Here is a 23,523-nt window from a genome sequence, read left to right on the forward strand (position 1 = left end):
CTGCATAATGGGAAACTCCTATAAATTTGCTTTTTTATTGTTATTTTGACCTATGAGTTAGCTCTGTATAGGTAACAAATCATTCACAGAAAATATTCAAAAATCTTGATGGAAGGACTAAAAATAGAACTTATTGGAATTCAAGGCTGAAAAGTAGGTAGTGGGAAAAAGTGGAAGGAGAAAAGTAGCAAGCAGAATTTTTTTTCATTTACTCTGTCTCCTCACTCAAAGTGGTGTCTGGTTTTCCCATTACTCTCAGAAAGTTACTGAGTGACTAAAGAAGCTTCATATTTATAAAGGTAGGACACACCTTTAAGTCAAATTAACTGTTATTCTTAGTATGCTAAAACATCTGAGAAAATAGTAAGGGTGACTTGGAAACTGGAAGAAAGAGTATATTCGAATAAAAAAAATTTGCCCATTCATTCATTGATCCTTTCAGTTAATCAGTCAAAAGAATAAATATTTAGCACCTATTATGAGCCAGACACTGAATAAAATAGACATGATCTTCTGTCCTCCCATAGTTCACAGACCAGGGGGTGATAAAATTACAACACGGAACATTATGAAGATGCAGTGCAAGCTAGGCCCTATGGAGGGGACTACAGAGGTGGCTGGCCAGTAAAGGTTCCCTGGATGTGATGACACATGCAATGAAATGTGAAGATTGACTGAGTTAATTACACAAAATTGTGGCCAAAGTGTTAAAGGCAGAAGCAAAGAACACTCAAGTAAATACTCAGAAGTGAGAGGAGCTGGGACAAAAGTGAGGACCTGGAAGATGTTCAGCATGACTGAACTATCGACCCCAAAATGAGAAGGTAATAAGATACAAGACTTGAGAAGGAAAGAAGATCCTGATTGCGAGGAGATGGAGAGGCTAGCGAAGAGCATATGATGAATCAACTATGAGGTTTAGAAACAAATGACCCAAAATTGAGACTTCCTAGTTGTAAGACATTCAAAATATAGCCATAACCCATCTGAGCCTTACTTTCCTGATCTATAAACTGATGCTACCAGCTACTTCGTATGTCTATTGTAAGGATAGAATGAGATAATGCATGAGAAATTATACATATAAAAGTATATTATGAATACAGAAGCATGCACTGGAGTAGGTCAAGGAGAATCCAGTTTGCAGAGAGACAAAGCAAGAGTAGAGAAGGAGTCTGATTTAATGATGTCCTTCAAGTCTAGGAAAGGAAATGTATTTTAAATGAACTAAGTCTTTGCCCTTGCTTGCAATAGATTCTCCAAATCTCTCCTTACAAATGGGCACTCCTACATTTATTTCTACACCCTGCTTCCCAGAATTACTGGCCCAATGCCTACTTCCCTTCATTCCCCATCTAAGAATCCCTTTATTTATGCACAGCCAGCACATGGTGGCAGGTAACTCGGAAGACTGTAAGGGGAGAATGGTGGTTTCCTGACAACTTCTCCTCCCCCTACCCCCCGTCCTCCTACGATGGGTCTCCAGAGGGAGATCTCTGCTAGAAAACTTCCCCTGATCTATATTCACTTACTCCCTAACACTTATCCAGATCCCAATTTTCATTCACCTAATTAGGGATTTATTCCTGAGGGTTAAAATTTTCTAAAACATTTGAAAGGAAGTCAGTTTGCTACTTTAAGTCTTATTCTAACATAACCAACACATGTTCTCACAAGAGACTATAACAGTAACATCCGTATGAGGAAAATGTGTTAAAGGATTTGAAATGAATCTTGTGTATACGGATGCCCTGAAAAGTAACTACAGAACCTAAAATATATTCTAAGTAGCCCACAGTGCTCAATGCAAGAGACAGTAGATAAGTTCTTCCAGGCCATCCACATGGCCTTGACAGGAACTGCTGACCTCAAGACGTTTGCACAAAGTGGGTGGTTTTGACCTTGGGAAGTACAAGTACATTTTAACAATATACTCATTAATAGTAAAAAAAAATTATTAGGCTTTATTCAATGATTCAATTTAAGTATTTTTTATCAGTATCTTGGAGACAGATCTAATACTTTCCTTAAGCTTGTCAAGTTATGTCTTATATTTTTTTAAACTTTTAACTAATAAAATATAAAGCTACAAAAATATGTAATCCCTGTTCTCAATTAGCTTAAAATCAAATCTTCCAAATCTTCTTCAGTCCCTCTAATGAAGGCAATACAATTTTGCACACAGTTCAAAGGTAATGAATGGTTATAACAGTGATAGTAGCATGGAACCCAAATTCATCAAGTGGCAGAGAAAGACTGGGGAGTCTCATGGTTACTTCCAGCTGCCTTATCCAGCTTTCACTGAATTCTTTTCTACTCTCTGATTTTCAGCCATTCCCTAAACTTAGTTCTTTACTTGATATTCATCAACAATAGATGCATACACACACGAACAAGCAAGTCAACAGAAAACACTCCCTTGAGGCCTCCCTGTGAGCATAGTGTAAGTTAATGATGATCTGGGTGGCAGAGGGTTTTTGCATTGCAGAGGTGCGATCAAGTGAAGTAAATAAAGATCAAAGACATGAGGAAGTACCATCTCCCTTCCCAAGATCTAGGGGGTATGGGTGGGGCTTAGTGGGGCAGATGACATCATATTTGAGAAAGGAGGAGAAAGTGTTTGTTTTTCTAGTTTTACTTAAGAGCAGTAATATTTTAAGCTGAATATCTGTCATTTACAACTCAATATATTTGAGGGATTTCAAATACCTCAAATGGAAAAAGTTTCAAAGTCTCTTCTCTCAAACGGACTTGTAACAATCTCTCTCCTGCCCATTACACTCTAGTCTGCTCACCACTTTACCCACTCCTTCATGTGCCACATTTCTTCTCATACTTTGAGTCTTAAATCAAATATTACTCTTCAGAAATGCCTTTCCTGACCATACTACTTGAAGTATATCCCTCCCTATCTATGAATCACATTATATTGTTTAATTTTCTTCACAGCCTTTATCAACCTTTAAAACTACCTTCATTATTTATGCTTTTTACTCATTTTTATATCTCACTTCCATAGAAGGAGCTCCTTGAGGGCAAGAATCATATCTGTCAGTAATACTAGCACTTAAATTGGTTTCTTGTTCCATAAAAGTAGCTAATAAGTATTTGAACATAAACTTAGTCCCTATCCTCTAGAAACTTCAGTTAGTGAGGACAGACAGGCACATCAACAGATAGTCATTAACCTATAAATTAAGTGCAGTGTTAGAGGCAGGTTTTGACTGTTCGATCAAGAAAGAAAGATACCTAACACATGAGGGAGAGAATGGAGAGGATAGTATACTGAGAAAACATGGTACCTAAGCTAAGCATACTAATAAGTTGTTAAGCTGGTCATCTGAAGGAAGGAGAGGACAGCAAAGAAGGTGTAAGGTGAAACTCAGAACAACAAGCAGTGGAACTGTTGATTCAATGTCAAGTTTGAGGTAGGGAGGGAGTAACTGGAGGAAAAGCTGAATAGTTTTAAAGGGAGTAGATTAGAGGGGGCACTGTGTGCATGCCAAGGAGTTTGGGTTTAATCCTGGAGTAGTGGATGAAATTAAAGAATTTTAGGCAGTAGTGTGCTGCGGTCAAACCCATGATTTAGATGGAACACTAAAGCAGCTCTGTGAAGGAAGTATTCACAACAAACAAACTAGAATAGGGACCAAGATACTAGGTAGAAGACTGTGAAGATAGTCAGAGGGAGATGATCCATCCCATTAGGTCATGGTAACTGAGATAAATAAGATGGATAAGGAGGTAAAATTACCAGGCTTTAGTCATTAATCAGCTACATGGAATGAGGAAGAATCAGTGATAAGAATCAGTGATAAGGGAAAACACCCAAATTCTAGCTTAAGCAACTGAGTGTAGGCATGAGAGGATTCTCCAGCAGAGAGCCTTCAGACTCCATCTGCACCAGAGGCTCTCCTGAATCTCCAGCCTGCCAGCTCACCCTGCAGATTTCGTCTTGACAGCCTCCATAATTATATGAGCCAATTCCTCATCAAAATCTCCTTCTATATATACACATCCTATTGGTTCTGTTTCTCTGGAAAACACTGACTAATACAAGTATGAAAGTGGAGCATGAAGTTTTGATGGAGATCCAAAGCCCACATTTCCAGCCACCAAATTCGTGGGCATATCCTATACACCATTTACCTCTTCAAGGAAGACACCATATGGTCCAATACAGTCACTTCATCCAGCTCAAGAATCACTGAGTGACGAGGAACCTTCTCCATCAAGTTCATATATTGTTCCTTATCGCCCAGCAAATGAACTTGAAGACAAGGTGCCTCCTCTTTCCCTTGCCCTACCCCAACAGATAATATCTGCATCGGGACCAGAAGATATTATAAAAGCCTTCATTCAGAAAAAAGAATCAGAGACACATAGCATTCCATAGCAATATTTTCCTGCTGGGCAGGCAGTATGGGCACACCCGCCCCGGCAGTGGGAGAGTTCCTTCATTAGATTCTGTTTCTACTCTCTAGGAAGAATATCCTTGACCATTGTTCTTAGGGTTCCTGGCTCCACCTCTGCAAGATTTTTTCTTGTTCCTTATCCTCCATGGTCACATGTGAAATGCATTTGGGGACATATCTCCTTCTTAGTGCCTTCACAGCTTTTCCGGCTCTTTCCTGCTGGTGCCTGTTTGGGAGTTCAGTGATAGTTTCAGAATAACACGATTTGGTTATTTTGACACTGTATTTCTTCAAAAAACTAAATATACATCTTATTTAGCTTTTTTGTTTTAAGTAAAAGTCAGTGTAATTGTGGCAGCAAATATGCCCCAAGATTTTTCCTAGGTATATGCTACTTAGCTCCATTTCTATGCCTTCTCGCCCTTATACTAATCTCTCTCAACTTAAAGATGGGTATTGTGAGGCCATCTAAAGCAATAAGCATGGGTGAGGCAAGGACAACCAGGCTGTGTTCCTTTGTTTTGTAAGAAATATTAATGAGACTGTTGCTCTCAAAGCTTCTTTTTAACAAATCAGGACCAGAAAATTTTATTTATTACCATTTTAATAGACTATTATTTTACAGCAGTTTTAGGTTCACAGCAAAATTGAGCAGGAAGTACAGAGTTCCCATATAGCTCTGTCCACACTCACACAGCAGCATCCACTAACAACATCCCAGAGTGGTACCTTTGTAACAATGGATGAACTTACACTGACACATTATTATCAGCCTAAGTCCATAGTTCATTCTTGGTGTTGTACACCCTTTGAGTTCTGACAAAGTATAATGACATATATCTACTGTTATAAAGTCATACAGAATAGTTTTATTGCTCTAAACATCCTCTGTGTTCTGCCTATTCATCTCTTCCCCAATACCTAATCCCTAGCAACCACTGACCTTTTTACCATTTCCATAGTTTTGCCTTTTCCAGGATTTCATATACTTGGAATTAAACAGTATGTAGGCTTTTCTGATTGGCTTTGTTCAGTTAGCAATATGCATATAAGTTTCCACATTTCTTTTTTTTTCTTCCCAGGTTTACTGACGTATAAAAAAATTGTACATATTGTACTGATAAAAAATTGTACATATTTAGGTTGTACAATATGATTAAATATACATATACATTGTGAAATTATTACCACAATCAAGTTAATTAACTCATCTATCACCTCACATACGTATCATTTCCTGTGTGTGTGGTGAGAACTCAACAAATTTCAAGCTTTCAGTACAGTATTATTAACTATAGTTACCATGCTGTACATTAGATCTCCATAACTTATTCATCTTATAACTGAAAATTTGTACACTTTGACCAACATCTCCCCATCTTCCAATCTCCATCGGCTTACCACTGACTATTCTACTCTCTGGTTCTACAAGTTTGACTTTTTTAGATTCTACATGTAAAGTAAGATCATACAGTATTTGTTTTTCTGTAGTTTGACTTATTTCATGTAGCATAATGTCCTCCATCTTGTCATAAATGGTAGGATTTCCTTCCTTTTATGATGGAATAATATTGCATCATATACCTCTCTCTCACTATATATATATATATATATATATATATATATAACATTTTCTTTATACATTTATCTATCAATAAAAACCTAAAATGTAGGTTTTAGGTTGTTTCTAATCTTTGCTATTATGAATACTGTTGCAATGAATATAAGAGTGCAGATACCTCTTTAAGAAATTGATTTCATTTCCCTTGCATATATATCCAGAAATGAGATTACTGGATCATACGTTCATTCTATTCTTAATTTTCTGAAGAACCTCCATCCTGTTTTACATAATATGCACCTATTTGCATTCCCATCAAGAGTGTACAAGGGTTCCCTTTTCTACATACTTATCTCTTGTCTTTTAACTAAGACCATTCTAACACGTATAAGGTAATATCTCATTGTGGTTTTAATTTGCATTTCCCTCATAATTTATGATATTCAGCACCTTTCATGTATCTGTTGACCATTTGTTTGTCTTCTTTGCAAAATGTCTATTCAGGTCATTTGCCCACTTTTTAATTGGGTTATTTGGTTTGTGTGTGTGCTTTTTGCTTTGTTTTGTTTTGTTTTTGCTATTGGGTAGTGTGAGGTCCTTATTTATTTTGGATATTAATTCCTTATCAGATATACGGTTTGCAAATATTTTCTCCTATTCTATTTTTTTTCTTTTCTCGCTGCACCTCGTGGCTTACGGGATCTTAGTTCCCTGGCCAGGGATCGAACCTGTGCCCTCGGGGCAGTGAAAGCAAAGTCCTAACCACTGGACTGCCAGGGCATTCCTTCTCCTATCCAATAGGTTTTTTCATTTTGTTGACTATTTCTTTAGCTGTACAGAAGCTTTTTAGTTTGATATAGTTCCATTTGTTTATTTTGCTTTTGTAACCTGTGTTTTGGTGTCATATTCAAAAAAGTCACTTCCAAGAAAAGTGTCAAGAAGTTTTTCCCTGTTTTCTATTAGAGTTTTATAGTTTCAGGTATGGTATTTAAGTCATTAATCCATTTTGAGTTAATTTTTTATGTATGGTGTAAGATAAGGGTCCAGTTTCCTTCTTTTGCATGTGAATATCTAGTTTTCCCAACACTACTTACTGAAGAGACTATCCTTTCTCCCATTGTATATTCTTGGTAAATTCATCAAAGATTAGTTGACCATATATGTATGAGTTTATTTCTAGGCTCTTAATTGTGTTCCATTGGTCTATGTGTCTGTTTTTATGCCAATAGTATACCGTTTTTCTTACTATGGATTTATAGTGGCGTTTAAATCAGGATGTGTGATGGAGATAAGGAATCTTGCTTGCTTCCAAGTTTTAGCAACTATAAAGGAAGCTGCTATAAACATCTGTGTGCAGGAATTTTTGTGGACATAAGTTTTCAACTTGTTTGTGTAAATACCAATGAACAATATTACTGGGTTGTATGGTAAGAGTATATATATTTTTGTAAGAGACTGCCAACTTATCTTCCAAAGTGGCTATGCCATTTTTCAATCCCACCAGCAATTAATGAGGGTTCCTATTGCTCCACACTCTCTCCAGCATTTGGTGTTGTCAATATTTTGGATTTTCACCATTTTAATAAGTGTGTAGTGATATCTCATCATTTTATTTATTTTTAATTTATTGGAGTATATTTGATTTACAATGTTGTATTAGTTTCAGGGGTACAGCAAAGTGATTCAGTTATACATATACATATATTCATTCTTTTTTTAGGTTCTTTTCTCATATAGGTTATCACAGAATATTGAGTAGATTTCCCTGTGCTATACAGTCAGTCCTTGTTGGTTATCTATCTTATATATAGTAGTGTGTGTATGTTCATCCCAAGCTCCTGATTTATCCTTCCCCCACCACATTTCCCCTTTGGTATCCATAGTTTTTGATATCTGTAGGTCTGCTTCTGTTTTGTAAATCAGTTCATTTGTATCATTTTTGAAATTAGACATATGTGGACTTATGAGTGATATCATATGAGCAAGTAGGATTTATCCCAGAGATGCAAGGATCCTTTAATATCTGCAAGTCAATCAGTGTGATATACCAAATTAACAAATTGAAGAAAAAAAACCATATGATCATCTCAATACATGCAGAAAAAGCCTTTGACAAAATTCAATGCCCATTTATGATAAAAAACTCTCTAGAAAATGGGAATAGAGGGAACTTACCTCAACATAATAAAGACCATATATGACAAACCCACAGCTAACATCATTCTCAATGGTGAAAAGCTGAAAGCATTCCCTCTAAGATCAGGAACAAGGCAAGAATGTTCACTGTTGCCGTTTTCATTCAACATAGTTTTAGAAGTTCTAGCCACAGTAATCAGAGAAGAAAAAGAAATAGAAGGAATCCAAACTGGAAAAGAAGTAAAACTGTCCTTATTTTCAGATGATATGATACTATACATAGAAAACCCTAAAGATGCTACTGGAAAATTACTAGAGCTCATCAATGAATTTGGTTAAGTTGCAGGATACAAAATTAATACACAGAAATCTCTTGTATTCCTATATACTAACAATGAAAGATTAGAAAGAGAAATTAAGGAAACAATCCCATTTACCATCACATCAGAAAGAATAAAATACATAGGAATAAACCTACCTAAGGAGACAAAAGACCTGTGCTATGAAAACTATAAGATGCCGATGAAAGAAACTAGAGATGACACAAACAGATGGAAAGATATACAATGTTCTTGGATTGAAAGAATCAATATTGTCAAAATGACTATACTACTCAAGGCAATCTACAAATTTAGTGCAATCCCTATCCAGTTACCAATGGCATTTTTCACAGAACTAGAATAAAAAAATTTAAATTTATATGAAAACACAAAAGACCTCCAAGTAGCCAAAGCAATTCTGAGAAAGAAGAACAGAGCTGGAGGAATCAGACTCCCTGACTGCAGACTATACTACAAAGTTACAGTAATCAGAAAAGTATGGTATTGACACAAAAAAACAGAAACGTAGATCAATGGAACAGGAAGCACAGAAATAAACCCCATGCACCTATGGTCAATTAATCTATAACAAAGGAGTCAAGAATATACAATGGATTAAAGAGTCTCTTCAAAAAGGATTGTTGGGAAAACAGGACAGCTACATGTAAAAGAATGAAATTAGAACATTCTCTAACACCATACACAAAAATAAACTCAAAATGGACCAAAGACCTAAATGTAAGGCCAGATACTATAAAATTCTCATAGAAAAATGTAAGCAGAACACACTTTGACATAAATCTCAGCAAGATCTTTTTTGACCCACCTCCTAGAGCAATGAAAATAAAAACAAAAATAAACAAATGGAACCTAATTAACCTTACTTCTGCACAACAAAGGAAACCATAAACAAAATGAAAAGACAACCTACAGAATGGGAGAAAATATTTGCAAACAAAGCAATGGAAAGGGATTAATCTCCAAAATATACAAACAGCTCATGCAGCTCTATGTCAAAAAAAAAAAAAAGACCCAATCAAAAAAAGGACAGAAGATCTAAATAGACATTTCTCCAAAGAAGACATACAGTTGGCTAAAAAGCCCATGAAAAAGTGTTCAACATCACTAATTATCAGAGAAATACAAATCAAAACTACAATTAGGTATCACCTCACACTGGTCAGAATGGCCATCATCAAGAAAGCTACAAACAATAAATGCTGGAGAGGGTGTGGAGAAAAGGGAACCCTCCTACACTGTTGGTGGGAATGTAAATTGATACAACCACTATGGAGAACAGTATGGAGGTTCCTTAAAAAACTAAAAAAAGAGCTACCATATGATCCAGCAATCCCACTCCTGGGCATATATCCAGAGAAAACCATAATTCAAAAAGAGTCATGCACCACAATATTAATAGCCAAGACGTGGAATCAACGTAGATGTCCATTGACAAATGAATGGATAAAGAAGATGTGGTACATATATACAATGGAGTATTACTCAGCCATAAAAATATGAAATAATGCCACTTGCAGCAACATGGATGGACCTAGAGATTATCATACTAAGTGAAGTAAGTCAGACAGAGAAACATAACTAATCACTTTAACTTACAATTCCCTAATGATGTACGATGTTGAGCATCTTTTCTTACACTTATTTTCCATCTGTGTATCTTCTTTGATAAGTTATCTTTTAAGATATTTTGCTCACTTTTTCATCAGGTTGTTCATTTTCTTATTGTTGAGTTTTTAAGAGTTCTTTGATATTTTGGATAACTCCTTTATCAGATAATCCTTTGCAAATATTTTCACTCAGTCTGTGGCTTATCTTCTCATTCTTTTGACAGTGTCTTTCAAAGAGCATCAGTTTTTAATTTAATGAAGTGTAGCTTATCAATTATTTCTATTGTTAATTGTGCCTTTGGTGTTGTATCTCCTCAAAGCCTATTTAAGTCTTATTTCTTTTTGACTTGGGTCTAAAAGCAGTAATGTTTTCTCACCTTCAGAAGTTCCATATTTCAGTACTTTCTCTACTTCTTTCACTTATTGCTCATATAATGTTTCTTTTTTGTCTGACCTCATCTTTTTCTACTCATAACTTGTTAAACTTAACCAGTAAAAATCAACAAATGGTACTAACATTCTGTTTTCCAATCTTTGCTCCTACAACTACAGAGAGGAGTCTTGGATGCCTTCCAAGTTATTACAAATGATAGTTTTACCAAATATTCTAGTACTGTGTGACTTTGTCATCATCTTCCCACACTCTGATATTGGTTTCCTATTGCCTGCTACCCAAATACTAAACCAGTTCCACATATTCCAGGTTTTTAAGTTATAGCACTACATTTCAAGTTTCTAACTTACATATTATAGTAACATTAGCTACTGAAATAAATAAAACCCCAAATTTCAGTGGTTTAATACTATATAAATTTATTTTTGATTCACATAAGTGTCCATTATAAATGTTCCTGGCTGGTGGTTATTTACATACTGATTATGAATTCCAGGTTACTGTCAGTTTGTAGTTCCACTTTATGCCAGGAAAGCAGATAGGAAACATCAGAAGAGGTTTTTTTTAAAGTTCCTTGGCCCAGAAATGACATGTCATTTCTCCTCATATTCTATTGTCATGAATTTGTCTTGTGCCCTCTCCTGGATCCAAGGGTGCTTGGTAAGAAATACATTCTTAATAATTCTTAATCTCTCTACATAATGGAAGAGAGAATATAAATATTTTGTAGGAGACTAAGTTATTTGTATAAAAAGTCACCAAATGAAAGATTGCAGCCAGGAGAAATGTGATGAGAGAAATAATTGGAAAAGCCAAGGATGAATTCCTAGAGCACAGCAACATTTAAGAGACAGGCTAGGGAAGAGAACCTTGGGAAGAAGACCTAGAAGAAATCACCAAGCAGACTGCAAAATCTAGCATACTAAGCAGGAGCAACAGTTTCAAGGAAAAAGAAATTAAGATCTAAATGCATAAGATGTGAAAAGTGATAGAAGGACTCAAAATAATTTGTTGTATTTGGTATTAATGTAACATGCAGTAAAGTGGTGGATGTAGAAGTCAGTTTGTAGATGATTGTAAAATGGATGGGTTTTGGACAAGGATTGGGAAAAAGGAACTAAAGACTCTTCCTTTTAAGAACTTTGTATTAGCAGAGGAGAAGAAGTCTGGAAAAATTCCTAGAGGGAGACAGAGGCATAAAGGAAGGGGTTTATTCTTGGATTTGTAGTAAAAAGTTTTGTAACAAAGATTTTTTGTTGCAAAATATCATTGTATTTTGAGATGGAAGAGACTTAACCATGGTCATATGTTTTTAAGGGCATATATTTCCTGCTAATATAAATAACTTCCCTCCTCTGAACTCCATAGTATTTAACTGGGTTACAATAATATGCACAGGTATTCTTGACAGATTTCCCCTACCAGACTGTAAGATTCCTGAGGTAGAATCCAGGACTAATTTATGTTTGCATTTGCAGAGTGTTTTAGGAATACTCAAGTGCCTACCTTCTGTATATACAATAGGCGTTGAGAAATGTTGTTTGTATAAATGTTGTCAGAAGTCTTCCAATCCCAAGACTGTTTGTTTATTGAAGTGATTATTGTTCCCTGGAAAGATAAATGATGGTTCTAAGACTACCAATCTACTTTGTGTTCCATAATTTTCTTCTCTTTTCATATTCTCACTCAGTTTTCTCCCATGTACTACTAGACAACAGACACCGCCATCACAATTATAATAAAATCCAACACGAGCTACTTCATAAAGAAATATTTGTGATTAATGTAATAAGATTAAAGAATAATAACAGCCCTAGGAGCCATCCAACCTCATTTTCTGTGATAGCTGCATAATATATCAAACATATCTGTAATACTTTATTCACTTTGGTTGGTGAAATCCCTACTCCTTTTTGTTAAATTGTTAATGGCTTCCCCAGTTGTTTGCTATTTGCTTTTGCCTTGATGGTTTTTACAAGCTTGTTTAGAGCTTTTTATTTAGTTTCCTAAATTGATAACTTCATAGGAATACTACTTATGAACAGGAATCTCTTTGAAAAACCATTTACATCAAAGTTCTCAAATTCAGTGTACCCGCTAAATCTAATCTTGCCTACTCACTCAACAGGTATAAATTAAAATATAGTACAGCTTTCTCATCTAGACTGAATCCAAGACCTGAGATTTCACTTGCCATTATGACTCCCTAGTTGTAAACAGAAACTAGATCGACAGCTTCCTTGATTAAAAGAGTCCAACCATCAGTGCCTAATTCAATCCCTACTTTCTCCAAGAAATTTACAAAGATCCATTTTTCCTATGAATTTATAGATCTTGCTTGAGATATACCTTTTATTCTGATTTTTTTTTTTTTTTTTTTTTTTGTGGTACACGGGCCTCTCACTGTTGTGGCCTCTCCCGTTGCAGAGCACAGGCTCTGGACGTGCAGGCTCAGCAGCCATGGCTCACAGGCCCAGCCGTTCCACGGCATGTGGGATCTTCCCGGACCGGGGCACGAACCCGTGTCCCCTGCATTGGCAGGTGCACTCTCAACCACTGCGCCACCAGGGAAGCCCTATTCTGACGATTTAAATTAAAAATTATTCTATTTGGGCTTCCAAAGAGGCCACAACAGTGAGAGGCCCATGTACTGCAAAAAAAAAAAAAAAAAAAAAAAAATTATTCTATTTATTTAAACTAAAAAAATAATCAACCATTTCTACCACTCTACACCCCCAGCCACTTGCAACAACCAATCTGTTCTCCATCTATGAGCTTGGTTTTGGTTTTGGTTTTGGTTTTTTAGATTCCACATATAAGAGAGATCATACAGTATGTCTTTCTCTGACTTATTTCACTTAATGCCCTTGAGGTCTATCCATGTTGTCACAAATGGCAAGATTTCATATTTTATGACTGAATAACATTCCATTATATATGTATACCACATCTTTATTCATTCATCCACCAGTGGAAACTTAGGTTGTTTCCATATCTTGGCTATGGTAAATAATGTTGCAAAGAACATGGTGGTGTGGGAGGGATGCATGTGTCTTTTCAAATTAGTGTTTTCATTTTTTTATATAAATACCCAGAAGTAGAATTGCTGGATCATGTGGTAGTTCTATTTTTAAATTTTTGAGGAACTTTCGTACTGTTTCCATAGTGTCCACACCAATTTACATTCCCATCAACAGTGAATGAGGGTTCCCTTTTTTTTTTTTTAATTAATTAATTAATTTTTGGCTGTGTTGGGTCTTCATTTCTGTGCAAGGGCTTTCTCTAGTTGCGGCAAGTGGGGGCCACTCTTCATCGTGGTGCGCGGGCCTCTCACTATCGTGGCCTCTCTTGTTGCGGAGCACAGGCTCCAGATGCACAGGCTCAGTAGGGCCTAGTTGTGGCTCACGGGCCTAGTTGCTCCGCGACATGTGGGCTCTTCCCAGACCAGGGCTCGAACCTGTGTCCCCTGCATTGGTAGGCAGATTCTTAACCACTGTGCCACCAGGGAAGCCCCGAAGGTTCCCTTTTTTCCACATCCTCACCAACACTTATTTGTTGTCTTTTCGATAATAGCCATTATGACAGATATGAGGTGCTATGCCACTGTGTTTTGTTTTGTTTTTTAATTTTAGAATTTTATTTTTTTTTATACAGTAGGTTCTTATTAGTTATCCATTTTATACATATAAGTGTATATACGTCAATCCCAATCTCCCAATTCATCATACCACCAACGCCCCTGGCCCCACTGTGGTTTTGATTTGCATTTCCCTGATGATTAATGATGTAGAGCATCTTTTCATGTATCTGTTGACCATTGGTATGTCTTCTTTGGGAAGATGTCTATTCAGACCTTCTGCCCACTTTTTAATCAGATTTTTCACTTTTCTTAAATTTTGAGTTGTATGAGTTCTTTGTATATTTTGAATATGAACCCCTTGACAAATATATTATTTGCTCTTATATTTTCCCATTCAGTAGGTTGCCTTTTTGTTTTGTTAGTTAATGGTTTCCTTTACTGTGCAGAAGCCTTTTAGTTTGACGTAGTTCCAGTTGTTTATTTTTGCTTTTGCTATTGGTGTCAGATTCAAAAAATTATTGCCATGACTTATGCCATGGAGCTTACCACCTATGTTTTCTTCTCTGGTTTTATGGCTTTGGGTCTAACATTCAAGTTTTTAATTCATTTTGAGCTAATTTTTGTGTATGGTGTAAAACAGTGTTCAGTTTCATCCTTTTGCACATGGTTGTCCTGTTTTTCCCACACCATTTATTGAAGAGACTATCCTTTCTCCTGTTGTATATTCTTCGCTCCTTTGTCATAAATTAGTTGACCACATGCATGTGGACTTATTTCTGAATTCTCTATCTGTTCCATTGATCTCTGAGTTTATTTTTAAGCCAGTACCATACTGTTTTAATTACTATAGCTTTGTAATGTAGTTTGAAATCAGGACATGTGATGCCTCTGACTTTGTTCTTTTTCTCAAGATTGCTTTGACTATTCAGAGTTTTTTGTGCTTCCATGCAAATTTTAAGATTATTTGTTCTGTTTCTGTGAAAAGCACCATTAACATTTTGATAGGGATTGCACTGAATCTGTAGATTGCTTTGGGTAGTATGAACATTTTAATAATATAAATTCTTCCAATCCATGAGCAAGGTATACCTTTTTACTTATTTATGTCCTTTTTGGTTTCTTTAATTAATGTCTTGTAGTTTTCATTATACACGTCTTTCACCACCTTGGTTAGATTTACTCCTAGGTATTTTATTCTTTTTGATGCCATTGTATATGGGATTGTTTTCTTAATTTCTCTTTCTGATTGTTCATTACTAGTGTAAAGAAACGGATTTTTGTGTATTGATTTTACATACTGAAAATTTACTGAATTCATTTATTAGTTTTAATAGTTTTTTTGTTGGAGTTTTTAGGGCTTTCTATATATAATATCATGTCATCTGCAAATAGTGACAGTTTTTCTTCTTCCTTTCCAACTTGGATGCCTTTTATTTATTTTTCTTGCCTAATTGCTCTGCCTAGGACTTTTGATACTACTATGTTGAATAAAGTGGTGAGAGTGGACATTCTTATCTTCTTCCTGATCTTAGAGGAAAGGTTTTGAGCTTTTCACTGTTGAATATATTAGCTATGGGCTTGTCATATTTGGCCTTTATTATGTTGATATTTGTTCCCTCTATATCTGCTTTGTTGAAAGTTCTTATCATAAATGAATGTTTAATTTTGTCACATTGACTCATTTGCAGATGTTTAACCATCCTTGCATCCCTGGAATAAATCCCACTTGAACATGGTGGATAGCCCTTTTAATGTATTGTTGAACTCAGTTTACTAATATTTTGTTGAGGATTTTCTCACCAATGTCATCAGGAATACTAGCCTGTAATTTTCTTCTTCCGTGGCATACTTGTCTGGTTTTGGTATCAGTGTCATACTGGCCTCATAAAATGTGTTTGGAAGAGTTCCCCCGATTATTTAACTTTTCACGTGGATCCCTCTCCCTGAAAAACAGTGACTGTATATTTTGCGTCTTTGAATGTTTGAGCATAATAAATTTTCAATGAAATAGTGAAATGTATTGGTGATGAATCACCTCAACTAGAGGGTGAAATGTCTTAGTAATAAGTAATTAAGGTAAGAAAGTAAAGTGTTTATTGTGCCATATTGTGGTGGGAGGATTATATGGGATGCTTGTTAACAACAGCAGATTTTCAGAAGAGGGAAAACTAGGCAAGGAGACTAAGCTGTTGATGTGAGGTAAAGTGAAGGCTTTTTCACAAATTCTTGGGTAGAAAGTGCATCAAGGGGATAGACTGGCAACTGTGGCAAGTGCTGGTGAGCAGTCATATGATAATTATGTTTGACAAGACAGGAATCATTGCAGAATTTGATGAGAGCTATTTCAATGGAGTGCTGGGTCTAGGGATCTGCATCTTTAACAAGAACCTCAGATAATTTGTATGCAAGATAACTTCAGACAACACTGAGCAACTATTTTTACAAACTTAAGTTGGAGAAAACTTGATACTGGACACAAATTAAATGACTTGATTTTCTGCCCAAATAGATTATTTATTTAGATTATTATAGATTATTCTGCCTAAGTAAGAGGTCTCATTGTAACTGGAAATAACCTGATATCTAGGTGTTTTCTTTTTAAGTGAAAGGGACTTCAATTAAAACATTAGTAATAAATATTCTAAGTTCCAAAATGTGGCTTTCTATACTTATGTCATGAACACAAGATGTAAGGGAGTTTTTATTGTTGTTGTTTATGAAAAAAGAATTATAATAAGATAAAAACTTCTCATAATGTTTTCCGAATAAGACAAAGAATGAAATATTTTAAGTACAAGAATAGAAAGAAGTGTCAGGTATATGCATGAGAATGAATTTCCAAAGGATAAACATTATAGGAAGAAAATTTTATGCAGATCTCACTGTGTTGAAATTATATACATATATATATATTATATATATATATATATTTCCCACTACAAATTATGCTGAAAAGGCTGTTTTACAAAGATTTAATGCAAAAATAAGGGTATTAAAATAACCTGAAGAAATATTTGTAATATTTATTTGATGGTTTCCACAGGAAATAAAGATTTGGTAATAATTAAATACAAATAGCATCAACTGAAAGAGGCTTATAAATGGTTTTACATAATACCAGATTTAGAATTGGAAGTTTCCTGCACCTACCTCTATTTTTGAGAATAATAGTAGAAAAGAAAACATAACAAGAGACCATTACTTAGAAAAGATAATTGTGTTTGTGTGTGCATTCACACAGATTACAGAGAGACATACTATGTAGGAATATAATTTTTATTATGTAAGGTAATGGGCTCAAGAAAGTCAGTTGGTAATTAATAACCCTCAGGGGGTTTTAATTGTTATTGTCCATTTTTATGAACTTGTTTCTGAAGCCCAATAAATAGCTGATGAATCATGCAATAGCTAATGGAAAAAAAAAACAAACTTACCAATCAGTGCTTTTTGTACACTGATTGAAACACTGATGTTTCTTGGTGTCCAAGAAACAGTACCCAAAGCAATTTTAACATAGTTTACTAATGGAAATGTATATATTCAATAGACTAAAATGTGATTTTGAAATTCTCAAAGGGAAAGTGGATGATTATTTTAGAACAGATCATCAAGAAAGGCATCCTAGGGCATCCCTGGTGGCGCGGTGGTTGAGAGTCCGCCTGCCGATGCAGGTGACCTGGGTTCGTGCCCCGGTCCGGGAAGATCCCACATGCCGCGGAGTGGCTGGGCCCTGAGCCGTGGCCGCTGAGCCTGCACGTCCAGAGCCTGTGCTCCGCAACAGGAGAGGCCACAACAGTGAGAGGTCCGCCTACTGCAAACAGAAAAAAGAAAAAAGGAAAGGCATCCTAATATATTTGAAAATTATTCATCAATAAATGCTTAAATGCTTTTCTTAAAAATACAAGGAATGAAATTATTTAACAAAATGTACAGTAACTGAATTTCCGAATTCACTTGAGTTGTACATCACAATTCCCAAAGCAAAAGTTATATAGTTTCCACCAAATAGCACATATTCATTCATCTTCTTCCCTTCTGTTCTTAATATTCCAACTCATTTCAAATCTCATGTTTTGGTTGCCATGTGTTCTAGCCATTTGCTGTACCCTTCCCCAGAAAACCTGGTCAATTTAAAAGGGTGAAAAATTGCACTTTCTGGTTTGCAACTTTAACATCTCATGAACCTCATTCTAATGACAATGGACATGGATGTGAGGGTTGCTACATGGTAATAATCAGTTTGGAATGAAGAGTTTATAGAGAAAAAGAAGCACTATTTGTAAACATGTAAGACATATAGTGGGAGATAAGTATTAAAATTAGTTAAAAAGGAGACAATGAATTTCCTCACCTTAATAAACTCACTCTTATTCAGAGAAACCTTAGGCAAAGCAAGAATTTCACAAGTTAATATAACAAATATAACCTTAATCTTTAAGTTCCATGGAAGCAAGGCAGTCAGGCCTGGAATATCTCCCTAGGTTATGGAGGCAGAATCACCATAATTGGTGAGTATCCCACCACTTACAGGAACCTAGAATCTGAGCTTCCCCAGGTTTACAGCAGGCATCCCCATCCATGGAGGCCCAGCTTCTTAGCTTTGGCTTCACAATGATTTTTAGACCTTTGAATTTTAAGAGAGATTTTTTTTTTTTACCTAGGAGGAATTCTTTCAGAACTGTCAAGCATAATCCTGTCAGACTTCTCTCAAAAGTATATTTTCATATATAAGAGCCAAATGAAATTTTGTATGGGAGGATAGCTCAGAGCAAAAGTGATAAAGTCACTGCCTTGTGAGGGAGGAATTCTTAAGGAGGAAGCAGATATAATCTGAAAGTTCAGGTGTCCCCATTCTATGCGTGGTCATTAATTCAGATGTAGTAATCAACATGACTACTTAAGTCCTACACACTGCAGTATCCCAACTGCATGCATAGATTTTTTTAAACTTATCTATTTATATTTTTAAATACACTTTATTTTTTAGAGCAGTTTTAGGTTCATAGCAAAAATGAGCAGAAAGTATTCCCATATATACCCTGTTCCCACATGCATACAGCCTCCCCACCATCTACATCCCCCACCACAGTGGTACATTTGTTACAAGGGATGAACGTGCATTGACACATCATTATCACCCAAAGTCCAATTTCTTTCTTCTTTTTCTGTCTCTCTTCCTGCTTTTTAAAAAATCCTTTCTATTCCCTTGAGGACTACTTTTATTTCAATGTTTCAGAAGTTTTCAGTTATTTAAAGAATAGGTTTTGACAGCAGGATGAAATATTATATGTCCCTTAGCCTTGATCTCATTATCCACATTTCTTCAAACTAACAAGTGCAGAGAATTATGGGTAAGTTAGTTCAGGGTATAGAAAATGCCTGTTAATGTGCTACTTCCCAGCAAACATGACCAGCCAAGAAACAGAGTACAATCGATATATGTCTATGATCTTTATACAGTTTGATGAAAAAGAATGTATTAATGCATTTCAAGTGTCAGAATTGCATCCTGAGGCCCAAGTGGTTCTTATGGTTCCTTATACGATAGGATAGAGTCACTCTATCTGGCATTTCAAACCCCACATATGCACAGTTACTTCTCACCATGTTCCTGAGTCCAAACTCATTCTGCTTGCCACACAACAGGCCAGTAAATCGGGAGAAAAGTTGTTGGGACAAGGAATTGAGCAACTTTATTCTGAAAACCAGCAGACTAAGAAGATGGCAGACTAATGTCCTAGAGAACCATCTTACCCCAGTCAGAATTCAGGCCTCTTTTATACTAAAAAGGGGAGGGGGGTGGTTGGTTGTTGCAGACTTCTTGGTGCAAGAATCTTTTGTTCTTGCAGCTGTCCACGTAGGTCAGGTCACAATGTTCCTGCAAACCTCCAACAGAACAAATGTTATTCTTTGTTCTGCAACTTTTTCTCTCTATATGAATGTACTCTTAAAGGTCAGAGCCCTGAGAATAGGCTGTCCTGTATATTTCAGGCTATAGGCAACACTCTTTCACACAAGGTACAGAGACAGCATGACTAAGTACAAGCAGCAGAGCACAAATGTTAAAAAAAAGAAACAGATCCAGTATGGAGCCAGATTTGTTCTTCCCTATTACAACCACAAGCAATTTATCTCTGAATTTTCTCCTCTCTTCATACATTGGGGTGTGTGAGGGGGAGAAGGGAAGGAGGTGGTAAAGCTCTTTCTAATGTGACTCTTTGCAATGGCTTTTGACTGTAAGTTGCATACATTTTACCCTCTTGGATGGCCTCTCTGAACACAGATTCTCTCCCATTGATGATGCTATGCACTGCGCAGGGCTGCCCGCTGATTGATACAAGTTGCAGTTTGCGTGACCTACCTGGTAGACATGATGGATGTCATTGACTCACTTCTTCCCTCTGCCAATTAAACTGTGAGCCCAGTACCACTAACATGGACCATGGCACTGGGTTAGCTCTGTGGAAAGACATTTACCATAGGACACTGTGTATGTGTCTTTTGACCCTCTAAGGGATCAAATTCAAAATAGTAAAAAGGTAAAGAAAACTCTTTCTCCACAAGCAAAGAAACACTGATAAGAAATGTCAAAATCTGCCAAATGCTGAGGGTGCTTTATGCCTGAATTACCTGCGTAATAGTTCAAATCTCTACTCCTCTCCTTTTTCCTCTCTGCCTTCTCTCCTGCTCTGACAGCACCTTCTTAGTGAGGCCTACCCTGACCTTTCAAGTGCTGTAGAGAGGACTAAAAAAAATAAGGAAAAATGAAATGTAGCACAAGGTCTGGCCTATAATACTAGTTTAATAAATGAAAGTGGCTGTAGTAGCAAATCTGCCTGTTGGATTTTTGTTGTTGCTATTTGTTTTTCATCGCTCAGCCTGCAGCCACTAATGGGTATAAAATTCTGCATCCAATATGCTGGGACCCCATCAGAAGTGACCCAGGTGAATTCCCCTGCTGGAATCTCATTCTACACTTCTTCCTCAGTCATTAATTCACATCCACTCACTCATACATTAATTGCATCTCCAGATACTTTTTAAGCATCCGCTATCTTCCAAGCATTGAACCACGATCACTGAGCAAACATTGGTAAATAAGACAGACGTGATCCCTGCACTTGCAGAGATTTCATTCTTGTGGGGTAAAACATAACCAAAACAAATAAGCAAAATTATTGCCAGAACAAGGAGAAGAGAGGCTTTTATAAGATGGTCAAGAAAAGACTCCTTCAAGAGGACAGTCTTAATCCTACATACCTTCAGAAGACCTGAAACTAGAAAGGACTTTCAAAGTAAGTACATCCACAGGAGGGGGAACTATGCACTTTCACGAAGAAGAAAAACACTTTAGGAGCATGGGGATCGTGGTTTCTTGTAAACAACTTGTTTCTGAATTTATTTGAATATGCACTAAGAGCAGAAATTGTTATGAAAATGATATGGTTAACAAACTTGTTTCCCCAAAAGTATACATTATAAATGGTAAAAAGGGAGAAAGTTTTAGATACTGGTTGGTTAAAAAATTGAAAAACTCCCTTTACTTTTCTGGTCCTCAAATCCTTCTAAAAATAATAAAGATGATAAAAATATCTACCACATTAAGTCCTGGAGTTATAGTCACAAATGAAACCATGGCACACTAGTCCAAAATATCTAGTAATACATTTAAAAAACATTTTGTGAGAAGTATCTAGCCTGGTGATATTAGCCTAATGATAATAGAATTTACAATATAAAAGTGTCAAAGACTAAAAGTTTCAGAGAAGTTTCAGTTTATTGTCACATATGATTCAATAAAAATTAAAATGCAGGTTAGGTTCCAATTGTATATCAATGCAATCTTATGCTCTCTGCCTGTGAAGAGGAGGCATAAGAAAGGAAATGTGCTGCTATTCATTTATTGGCCACCAAAGCTACTCTTTAAGAATGTATTTTGAAGAGCTTTGGAGTTATAGCAAAATCAAGACATACTTGTAAGAAAAGATGTGGTTGTCAACAGTACATGTGGTTGCAATGCTGCTAATATTATTTGTAATCATTGACACTAGGAAAGGGCAAAACAAAGAGAAAGCAAACACTTTTCCTAGATGAGTCACTGTGTGTTCACTGGTGATTGTCAGCCTCCCTAAGCAATTTTCTGGCTTGCCTTTTTTTTTTTTTATCATGGTCATGTGTCACTGGTCAAGAGGTTAGCCTCTAGCACAAGGTTTAATCAAGATTTAGTAATTAAGATTTTCTTTCCTGTGATAAGGGAGATTTTAAATGTAATTACCTAATGAGAACAGGCAAAATGCTGCTGAATCCTAATTGATAAATACCCAGGAGTACACGACAGCACTGCAGACCATCTGCCCTGAATTTTGAATGACGACCAATTTCAGGCCTACAGGACAACCAAATCAATTCAGAGCATTCTGGGTTCTTTCTTAAAGAACCCCTCATCTCCATTACCAGCAAACCCTATTTATTTCAGCTTTGTAAGCTGCTGCTATGACAACAATTCAAATGCTCTGATGACCTGTTTTTGAAAGTCAGTGAAATAGTAAATGTCTCCTAGAACTGACAGGTATAATTTGTCTTTTTTTTATGGAACAAGTCACTATCAAGTTGGATGAGTAAGCTCAAAATGTACAAGATGAGGTTCAGTAATGAAAAAAATAACAAAAGTACAACAAAAACAAAGCAGGGTTTGGAAACAGAGCCAGATTCCAATTCTACTTCTGAACTTCTTTAGTCTTAGATAGGTAACTCTTAAACTAGTTGTCTTATTTGTGAAATAGGAGTACTAAGCTTACCTTGTAGATTTGTCGGGAGGCCTGCGGCAAGCATGTGTGTCCTATGGTCTGGCATGAGATGAAATGTGCAGTTAATATTATTACCTCCCCAGGTTGGCCGGGGTTAGCGAGCCACACCCTGTGTGCAATCTGCCCTGGCCTCTGAGTCCAGCATTGGCTGATTCGCTCACTGTGCCTCAGCGCCGGTTCTGAGTAGTCACAGGAAGACTAAGGATCGGGGTGTTTTGTACTCTGGAGGTCCAGATTTAAAACTATGAGAGGAAAGAAAGGCCATGTCTTTCCAACCGCAGCAAAGTAGACAAGTGAAGATTAAATGGGCCAAATACTAACAGCACATTTTACACCCGATTTACTGAAGTAACACCCCATATCTACCCTTACCTTTGGCCATGACTCAAATTCATCTCTAACATCTAAGAACCACACACTTCAGTTTGTTCAGGAGACCCAAGCCCTAGGCACAGGAGACTTCACGAATCAGCACTGAAGTTCTGAGTGAAAGTCCTCTATGGAATCATTTCCCAATTCATAAATGTCCACCCCTAGGATTCTCTGCAGTTTTATACACATGAAACTTCTCTGTATTCAGAACATAATAATATTAAACATTTGCAGGAGAGTAAATTGATACCAACATCAAAATGTAAACATATAAAGTAACAGGATTTTATAAGATCTGCTTTTTACATTT

Source organism: Globicephala melas, chromosome 10, assembly GCF_963455315.2.
Source record: "Globicephala melas chromosome 10, mGloMel1.2, whole genome shotgun sequence".
Taxonomy (NCBI): domain Eukaryota; kingdom Metazoa; phylum Chordata; class Mammalia; order Artiodactyla; family Delphinidae; genus Globicephala; species Globicephala melas.